Here is a 10,970-nt window from a genome sequence, read left to right as displayed (position 1 = left end):
TATCTCTGCCTCAGAGTCCTTGATTCAAACAATTATAATACTTGGGGGGAGTGGGACCAAAGTCTCTGTTTCAAAATGAAACTTCTGCCCTTACTGACAGACACCTGTCTTTTCAAACCGGGAAACTGGAGCGAAAAATGGCCCAAGAACGCCAGGATTCTTTACAAAACAAGCTAAAATCTGCCAAAATCTCGAAGACTGCATGGAAAAGAATCAGGGAAAAATACAGCCTTAAAAATTCAGCCTGAGAGACACAAAAATCTCCTAGACATCCATATGAAAATGAACAGAAATAGTCCTGAAATCGACACTGAAACACGCCAAACAAGTAAAATTTTCGAGAATTATCAGGAAATATATCAGGAAAAGTCCAGGATAAATTTGGCCTTAACAACCCATTAAATGCCTAAGAATTTGCACTAAGAACCCAAGAAATCCCCCAGAAATTGCACAAAAAATGGCCAGAAAAACTTCTAATATCTGCCCCAAAAGCCAGTGAGTGTCCAGGGACTTCTAAGGAAGAAACGGGAAAAATGGGTGGGCAAATTCCCAAAAGAAATGCGACTTAAAATGGTCCAACACCCCCTAAAATGGCACAAAAAATGGCCCAGGAACACCTGGAATCAGTACAAAACAAACTAAAATCTGCCAAAATCCCCAAGAGTGATGGAATAAGAAACAGGGAAAAATACAGCCTAACAAATTCAGAATGAGAGATACAAAAATCCCCTAGAAATCCATATGCAAATGGCCAGAAATTGTCCTAAAATTGACACTGGAATACCCCAAAAGGTTCAAATTTCCAGGCATTATAGGGAAATACATCAGGAAAAACCCAGGATAAATTTGGCCTTAAAAACCCATTAAATGCCTAAGAATTCGCACTAAGAAACCGAGAAATTCCCCATGAATTGCACAAAAAATGGCCAAAAAATCTTCTCACGTGCACTAAAAAACAAAAATGGCCCCGAAATCTGGAGAGATTCTATGAATTTCTGAATATAGAACTGGTAAAGTGAGTGCGCAAAATATCAGAAGGAAATGCGACATAAAATGGCCCAAAAGCCTGGAAATCGCAAGAACAATGGCGCAAAACCTCCTGGAATCCATACTAAGACACCTAAACTCTTTGAAAATGGCAAGGACTGCTGGGAAAAGCATCAGGAAAAATCCAGGTAAAACTGAGCCTAACAAACCAGAAAAGTCCCTGCAAATTCGCACTATTAAATGAAAAATCCCCTAAGAATCAAACATAAAACGTGCCACACATTTCCCAAAGTGTCACTGGAACACCACCCCAAAGCTGGAAAAATTCCAGGGGTTATTGGGAAAACATCTTGAAAATGCAAGGAAAAACTCTGCTTTCCAAACAGGAAAAATCCTTTAAAATTTGCACTGAGAAACACAAAATTCCACAAGAAATTGCACAAAAAATGCCCAGAACTACTTCTTATATCTGCCCCTAAACCCAGTGAGTGTCCACGAACTTCTAAGGAAAAAACGGGAAAAATGATGCGCACATTCCCAAAAGAAATGTGACTTAAAATACCCCAACCTCTCTCAAATGGTGCAAAAAATGGCCCAGGAACACCTGGAATCTGTACAGAAAAAGCGAAAATCTGCCAAAATCCCAAACACCGCTTGGAAAGGAATCAGGGAAAAAAAACGCCTAACAAATTCAGCCTGAGAGACAAAAATTCCAAAAAAATCCATATGAAAAAGGCCAGAAATTGACTTAAAATCGACACTGAAATACCCAAAACAGGTCAAATTGCCGGGCATTATAGGGAAATATATCGGGAAAAATCCAGGATAAATTTGGCCTTAACAACCCATTTAATGCCTAAGAATTCACTCTAAGAAACCAAGAATTCCCCCAGAAATTGCACAAAAAATGGCCAGAAAATCTCCTACCATCTGCACTAAAAACCGGAAATGGCCCCATATCAAACAAGATTCTATGAATTTCTGAGGATAGAACTAGTAAAATGAGTGTACAAAATATCCAGAGGAAATGTGACCTAAAATGTCTGAAAAGCCTGGAAATCGCACGAACAATGGCTCTAAAACTCCTGAAACCCATACTAAACCACCTAATTTCTTTGAAAATGGCAAGGACTGCTGGAAAAAGCATGTGGGAAAATCCAGGAAAAATTGAGCCTAACAAACCGGAAAAGTCCCTGCAAATTTGCACTAAGAAACAAAAAATCCCATAAGAATAAATCTAAAAACATGGCCCACATTCCCAAAAGTTGTACTGGAAGACCACCCCAAATGTGGCAAAATTCCAGGGGTTATTGAGAAAAACATCTTGAAAAAGCCAGGAAAAACTCTGCCTTCCAAAGAGGAAAAATCCGTTAAAATTTGCACTGAGAAACACAAAAATCCACAAGAACTTGCACAAAAAATGGCCAGAACAACTCCTAATATCTGCCCCAAAACCCAGTGGGTGTCCAGAGACTTCTAAGGAAAAAACGGGAAAAATGACTGGCAAAATTCCCAGAAGAAATTCGGCATAAAATGGCCAAATCCCCATTTAAATGGCGCAAGAAATGGCCCAGTGTTTGGTGTTGAGTGTGTTTCTGTTACTGTGTCAATTGAAAGAATTTTTCCCATTATCATGCCAATGGAGCTGGCCGGGCTACAGCCACGATATCTGATGAGTCCAGACAAAAGGGGTGGGTGGGAACGGCTCCCGGAGGGGATTCTGAGGCTTCCGGGAGGGCACTCGTGCTTCTGGCGAGCTCCAAGGAGGACGCCTGTGTTGCCCGATCCGAAGAAAACACAAACAACCGAAGTCGTTTATGCGGTGCTTTATTGAGGCCTCGGGAGCCTGTGGACTAGCGTCCAAAGACAGAGCCCCATTTGACAGAAAATTCACAGGATTTTTATATGCTTCTTTACACGATTTCTCAATCTTAACAGATTCTTACCACATTTTTGATACCTGGTACCATAATCTCTCTGACATTTAAGATTCTGCCAAAAGGTGCATTCCTTAGATAAATGGATACACTCCTTAAGATAAGTAATTATTTCACAACTATACTGCTTGCATTACAAAATTTGCTATAAAGTTCATCTGCCGGTTACATGCGGCCTACTAAGCCTTAGCATAACTACTACTAATGTCAACTAATGTCGATTACTAAGGTTTATTATTACTTTAATACAATTTGTTATATTAAATGGCAACATTTCCCCCCTTTTGAGCATTCTTCAGTCTTCTGCAAGGATGCTCAATTCTTCATTATCATCGGGTCTTTCAAAAGCTGGGTTCCTTTTCAAATGCTGGATTTTTTTGCCCGATAGCAACTTCATACTTTGGAGGAGACAGGTGCATCTCGTTGGTTCTTGTCAAAGCTTTTACCACCCTTCTGGTGTGTCTGGTTTCTCTTTCAATAACTCCTAAAACACACTTATACACTAACCAGATAATTAATATCAAGACTGCAATTAACAGAATGTACTGTATTATGGACGAAAGTCATTCAGATGTTAAGTAGTGCAAAGTTTGCTAAGATTTTTGTTGTAAGAATACTGTACAAAAGCCTATGGTCATTTATTTATACTTAGTTTTATTAAAGTTTGGCATTTTTACTAGACAAGTTCTAAAAGGGCTAGTAGCAGAGACTAATTCTGAACAAAAGAAGTACTGGATTTTTGTTGGTTTATGTTCAAAAGAAACGGTATCACTGTGTAACTTTGTCATACTGTTTTTCTCGCTTATTTTATATCAAGTGTTTCAATGCCAAATATGACTTTGGTTATTTCTGAATTTATAGAAGGTAGGTTTTCCCTAAGCTCGGTACGTATTAATCCAATAGTATCTTTTTCACAACAATATTCCAATATTTTACTTTTTCTCCAATCTTTTATGTTTTTCACAGTGTTCTGTATTCTCCACTTACAATGTATTCTATATAAATTGGCTCTGTTTTCTACTAACAACAGGGCTTCCCTTGTGTTGCGGGCTTTCGTTGCTGTTTTCAGTTCTGTTTGCCAGGTTAGGGCACGATTTCTCTAAGAGCAAGCAGTACACAAAGGTTGTGACATACCCCACTGAGATTTTATAACTGTAGAGTGACACTTTCCACAATGTAACAATACTAGCGCTTTACCAGTACACTTTTTCCCTTTGCAGTTCCAGCACTTTCTCATTTGCAGATTTAGATTTTTGCTAATTATAGATTGTTCACAATTATCTAATAGTCTAGTGGCTATTGAAATGTCCGGACGGTCCCAATTAATGTTAATTGGTTTACCAGTAACTTGCTGGAGTTCAAAAACTGCGTCTTGTAAGAACAATTTATTTCGTAGCTGGCGAATCTTTGAGTTTTGTTCCCATTTTGGTATCATTTTTGGTAGGAACCCAAGTTGTACCTGAGGGAGTAGAAACGCAAAGGTAACTTTTACTCTAATAAAGAATTTTTATATTAGACCTAAACACTTGGTTGAATGTCATGCACTGGATTTTCTGGTGGCATATTTTCTAACTATTGGGTTATTTTTCAAACAGGTTGAACACATAGCATTCACCCTTTTTGCCAATGTTAACATCTGGTTAGAAATTGCTTCTCTTTTCAGAAATTTTACCAAATCCTCTGCTCCCCAATGGCATTTATTGTGTTCTGTTTTCAGAATTGCTTTCATGATTCTGGCAGGCATTACAACTTGTCCCATTGCGGTTACATACCATCTAGCTTTATTCTTCTGAGCCAGCAGCAGTGATACCAGTTTTTCGTCGTCTGGGGAGTACTTAGGTTTCTGTAATAAATGTGGAGTTACTGGGCTCACCTTGGTTGGTACTAAAACCATTTGAGTCCATACTCCTCTGGCTACTTCTCGAGCCGTCCAATTTGCCATCCGGTTTTCTTTGTAGATTTTTATTTTTCTTTTGATGTCCTTTAACATGCATTACAACCACTGATTTAAAATACGCCTTTGGAGTAATACATAGAGCTCTATGAATATGTACACCTCTAAAAGCATATCCAGAATCAGTCCTTATGTTTACCTTTTTTTTTTTTTTTCACTTAATTCCAAAGTTTTTGTTAATGCAATAATTGTTGCTCGTTGGGCTGAGGTTCCGGGAGTTAGGGTTTTTGCTTTTGCCACTGAATTACTGTTGTTACAGCATACCTTGCATACTTGGTTCCATTTTCCACAAAACTGGATCCATCAGTAAACAGTTCCCAATCCGGGTTTTCTATTGGAGTATCTTTTAAATCGATTTTGCTTGCATGTACTTGTTCAATCACTTCCATGCAATCATGCACCAATTTCCCTTCTTCTTGCTCGCTGCGGAGAAATTCTGCTGGGTTAACATGATTAGTCATTTTCAGTTCCACATCATTTTGTTCTCTCAGGAGTGCTTGGCATTGTAGCATCCTGCTGGACGAAAGCCAATGACCCCCCCCTTTTTGCTCCAGAACTGCCAGTACTATGTAAGGCACAAATACTTTTAATTTTCTTTCCCAAAGTTAATTTTCTGGCTTTCCGGATGAGGATCACTGTGGCCGTAACTGCCCGCAAGCATGACGGCCATCCAGCACTGACTGAATTTAGTTGTTTTGAAAAATACTTTACCGGGCATTTCCAGGATCCAAGTGTCTGGAGTCAACACTTTGAGTGCTAACTTTTGCCTTTCATTCACATATAACTGAAATTCTTTGTTTAGATCTGGGAGGCCTAATGCGGGGGCCTCCTTCAAGGCCTGTTTTAAGTCCTCAAAGGCCTTTTTCCTTTGTCGGTCCTAGTGCAATTGTGGTTCCTTCAGGGCCTCATACAAGGGCTTAGCTAAGAGTCCAAAATTCAAAATTCACAGTCTGCACCATCCCACCATTTTTAAAAGGACCTAAGCTCTTGATGGTTTTTTGGAAGGGGTATGGCACATATTGCTTTTATTCGATTGACTTCTAGCCTCCTTTGTCTTTGCATGATTTCGCATTTAAGATAAATCACACTTGATTTTATTAGTTGTGCCTTTTTCTTGACACCCAGTAGCTCTGCTGCTAGAAAAAAAGAATCACCTTTCTTATATGTTCTCCTACCATAAGAATGACATAAGAGAATGGCGACTCTCTTACCTTAGCAGTCTTCCAATCTTTTAATTCCTTTGCCAATTGATTTCCAAATATCGTAGGACTATTTTGAAACCTTGAGGCAGCCGGGACCATGTGAGCTGTCTTTATTTTCAATGTCAGGACTTTCCACTTGAATGCAAAATATTTCTTACTTTCGAATGCCAGAGGGATGCAGAAGAAAACATCTTTTAAATTAATAACAGAAAACTATTTAAATTTTTCTGACACAGATGTTAACAAAGTATATAGATTGGCAACCACTGAGTGACTTGGCAATATTATTAATTGCCCCCAGATCCCGCACCAATTAATTAGTTCGAGATTTAAGAGCAATTAACAACACCACCAAAGAGAACGCTAGGCACGGACTGCAGGACTGCGATGGGACCGCGGTGCCCCGGGCAGGCACTGCATTTTCGGGCTCCTTGCGCTTTCGAGGCTGCGAATTGGGCACCTTTGTTACCGGCTTTGCCGTGGTGCCTTGGCAGCAGACGGTGACGCGCAGCTTTAAGCACCGCCCGGCACTTTCGGGGCTGGGCACGGAGATGTAGTAGTAGGTCTCTCCGGGCTGGAACTCCAAGCCGAGTGGGAAGGGGGTAAAACGCTGAATCTTTTCGGAGAAGCGGACGGGCCCAAAGGGAGCCCGTGGCTGGTTGCACTTCCAGCGCATGAGGGCGCCAGGGGTTTCGTAGCAGCCACGATAACCTTCTCGGTTTACTATGAAAAGCGTGAAGGTTTCTGCCTGGCCGGCGGGCACTGCCCCCTTGTAGTGCGGGCAGTAAATGTCTAGGTAGTCATTGATGGCTACTTGGATAGAATAGTCATCTTGCAGAAACTTGGGGTTGCTGCTGTTCCAGTGGATACTGTGGCGAAAACCGTGCACTGGCGGCGTCCAGAGCAGCGGCGCCTAGAGCAGGAGCTCGAGCAGCGGCGCGGGGCGCATGGCTCAGGCTAGCCTGAAAAGTGCACACATACACTAAAGATACTTGTAGTTCCATGCCTTTAGTAATTCTGAAAAATTTACTTGTCAGTAATTTCCTGGTTTTGGTCTCCTTTGTAGTTTCCTTGTTTGACTGAATACAATTTTGACCAATTTAACGTTTTGGGCATTCTAGTCCTAATTTTTACTAACAATTCCTGATATTCCCTGATAAATTTTCTTCCCTTACCACTGTTTGGATCCCATTTTGGATCATTGTTCGGCACCAAGCCACCCACGGCTCTCCCAACTGAATGCAACCCGATCACTTTCCGAGCACGCTCCCCCTTCTCCTGCCCGCAACACTATTTCTTCTTTTTAGTTGGGAATTTACAGATTGTGGGGTCAGAAAATTCCTTTAAAATTTGGCCCATTTTTCCATTTGCCATTCCACTCAAGATTCCTCCTGCCGAGCTTGACTCCTAAATCAGGAGTCTTCCCAGCCCCTTTAGAAATTTTAGCTTTCATTCTATATAGACTGTAAATGGTGCAACAAAGACTTACTAAATTAATTACCATAAAAATGATTTCCTTAATACTCAGGGAGATCTGGGTGTTTTCTGATAAAGATGTAACCGATTTAGAGGAGAGAAATAAAGGCAGAAAATTTTTTTTTGCCTGCTTCTCTTCTAATAAATAACACAAACTATGATTTATACATTTCTGAAGCAGATTTCAACATTCTTATAAATCTCCTGTAAGCCATTGCAACTAAACTTAGCCCGATGAGCATTTTCAACAATATTCCTTTTATACAAAAATTACGCATCAAAGACAACACCGGAGCGAGCTTTAACAATCACCCTGACTACCCGCGCTACTCTACCAGGACTTCCACGGCAAACACCTGCTAATTGCTTCCAAATCACTAGATCTTCTCGGGAGAAAGGCACCTTTACAAGCACCTTTTCTTCTTGGGGTCCCATAGCTTCCCTTAAGGGGCAATAAGCCGGAGTTCCCCATGATTTTTACGTTCCTGTCTAGTTCGAGCCGCGAGCGGGGCACCTTGCCAACTCTGGGGAGAAACAGGGGAAGGGGCTGGGGAACGCACAACAACTTCTCCAACATTCCCAGGCACTACCGCTATTCCCGCCACCTCCTTCTTTTGCCCCCTTTTTCCTTCCTTCTCCTTTTTACTGCTCTCCGGCAACGGCGGACACAGAGAGGAATGTGGTGAAACAGAGGGGAGGGGTGAGACAGCCGGAGGGGGTGAGACAGCAGGAGGGAACGAAGCAGCAGGCACATCGGGTGATATTATTAAAGACAAATCTTTCTCTGGTCAAGAGGTTAAGGCTAAGCACTAGACACACTTAGATTTTCCTTTACAACCCTCCCACACTCAGGTTTTTCTTTTCCAATACCATTATTTTACATTCAGTCTGCCACTCTTTTTTGCGGCGCAGCAAATAAAACAAATCTAAACACTGCATTTCATCCCATTTTTCATTTTTCCTTAAATACTGCATTAATGAGTTCAGGGTATCATAATTCACAGTACCGTTTTCTGGCCGTGCTGGCCCCTCTCGCTCATATTTTGGCCATTAATGATTACGATAATCAAACCCTTTACTTTTCTACTTTTTCAACAGACATTCTAACGGTGTATTTCTGGGTATACCCTTAGAGCACTGAACCATAGATTTGAATGCTTTAAATGGCATTTTGAACCGGTTTCACTTAAAACTGTACAACAACTCGGCAACCGATCGCAACAACCAATATGCAGCAACGTACAGAACAATAATAACCACAATTAATATTACCAGTTTAACAGAATCAATCATACCACATACTCACACTCACACATCAGAAATAAATAAATACCAGAATAAATACCAGAATATATACCAGACCAATCCAACTTGCCACTTCTCGACGCCGCGAGGGGCAAGTGCCGGACCTGCGCAGCTTTCGCCGCGTCTGACAGCCGGCGCCTAGGCTTTCCAGACCAACCAGACGTCTTAGCCCAACCCTGCGAGGATCGCCGCCTCGTCTTATGAGCAGGCACCCAAAACCAGAAACAAAAAATAAAGCACCTTCGGGCTTACCTTTTGCAGTCGTCCGCCAGGCGCGGGGGTCGGGCACGAACCGATGACTCCCCGAGAATCACTCGGTGCCGGCGTGGAGTGGATCAGAACGCGAACCGCCCCAGCCACCTTCGGAGTCCTGCCGCGGTCGCCAGAAAACTGTTGCCCGATCCGAAGAAAACACAAACAACCGAAGTCGTTTATGCGGTGCTTTATTGAGGCCTCGGGAGCCTGTGGACTAGCGTCCAAAGACAGAGCCCCATTTGACAGAAAATTCACAGGATTTTTATATGCTTCTTTACACGATTTCTCAATCTTAACAGATTCTTACCACATTTTTGATACCTGGTACCATAATCTCTCTGACATTTAAGATTCTGCCAAAAGGTGCATTCCTTAGATAAATGGATACACTCCTTAAGATAAGTAATTATTTCACAACTATACTGCTTGCATTACAAAATTTGCTATAAAGTTCATCTGCCGGTTACATGCGGCCTACTAAGCCTTAGCATAACTACTACTAATGTCAACTAATGTCGATTACTAAGGTTTATTATTACTTTAATACAATTTGTTATATTAAATGGCAACACCTGGGATCGTCAGCCCACGCGGCCGAGCACAGGAGAGCCAGACCCTCTGTGATCACCTGCCCTGCATCTGCCCCGTTCCAGCCTCCTGCTTCTGCGGACACAGCCGATCACCCGGACACACACGGTGAGCGAGGAGCCGCCGCTGCAGCCCGTTCCCACCGAGACCGGCATGGCCGCTGCCGCCCCACCCCTTTCCCTCCTGCCTCCGTTTCCGTCTGCCCTTCTACAGATCCGGGCTGTGGACTAAGCACAGAAACAGCGTGCTTGCATCTAAAGGGACTGACACCGAGTTATCTATTTCGTTCTGTTAGCAATTTTAACTGTTATTGTTTTCTGCTTGTACAGTTAGATATATTAGTAAAAGAGCTGTTATTCTCACCCCCCTTATCTCTGCCTCAGAGTCCTTGATTCAAACAATTATAATACTTGGGGAGGGAGTGGAACCAAAGTCTCTATTCTAAAGGGAAACTTCTGCTCTTAATGGCAGACACCTGTCCTTTCAAACCAGGACACCCAGGAACGTCTGGAACATGTGCAAAACTAGCTAAAATCTGCCACAATCCGAAAGACTGTAGGGAAAAGAATCAGGGAAAAATACAGCCTTACAAATTCAGCCTGAGAGACACAAAAATTCAAAAAAAATCCATATCAAAATGGCCAGAAATAGTCCTAAAATTGACACGGGAACACCCCAAACAGGTAAATATTCCAGGCATTATAGGAAAATAAATTAGGAAAATCCAGGATAAATTTGGCCTTAACAACCCATTCAATGCCTAAGAATTCGCACTAAGAAACCAAGAAATCCCCAAGAAATTTTAAAAAAAGGGCCAGAAAATCTTCTAAAATCTGCACAAAAACAAAAAAACAAAAAAAAAAAAAAAAAAAGGTCTTGACATCCAGGCAGAATCTATGAATTTCTGAGGATAGAACTGGTAAAGTGAGTGAGCAAAATCTCCAAAGGAAAGGCGACCTAAAATGGCTAAAAGCCTGGAAATTGCACGAACAATGGCCCAAAAACTCCTGAAATCCATACTAAAGCACCTAAAGTTTTCCAAAATGGCAAGAACTGCTGGGAAAAAGCATGCAGAAAAATCCAGGAAAAATATAGGCTAACAAACCAGAAAAGTCCCTGCAAATTCGCACTAAGAAACAAAAAATCCATTAAGAATTACAAGGAAAACGTGCCTCACATTCCCAAAAGTAGCACTGGAACACCCCAAATCTGGAATAATTCCAGGCGTTATTGGGAAAAACATGTGGAAATGCCAGGAAAAACTCT

At 41.6% G+C, this 10,970-nt stretch overlaps 1 pseudogene across 1 annotated transcript; it reads right to left on the bottom strand.

Annotated features, from left to right (window-relative positions):
• Window positions 1-6,393: 6,393 nt before the first annotated feature.
• Window positions 6,394-7,029, bottom strand: LOC306815648 (ephrin-A4 pseudogene; annotated as a pseudogene). Its single transcript has one exon. The product of its transcript is annotated as an ephrin-A4 pseudogene (transcript).
• Window positions 7,030-10,970: the final 3,941 nt, after the last annotated feature.

This window comes from Erithacus rubecula (genome assembly GCF_903797595.1).
Source record: "Erithacus rubecula genome assembly, contig: scaffold_177_arrow_ctg1, whole genome shotgun sequence".
In the NCBI taxonomy this organism is placed as follows: Eukaryota; Metazoa; Chordata; class Aves; order Passeriformes; family Muscicapidae; genus Erithacus; species Erithacus rubecula.
Note: the sequence above shows the minus strand (reverse complement) of the source record. Positions and strands in the feature narration are given on the sequence as shown.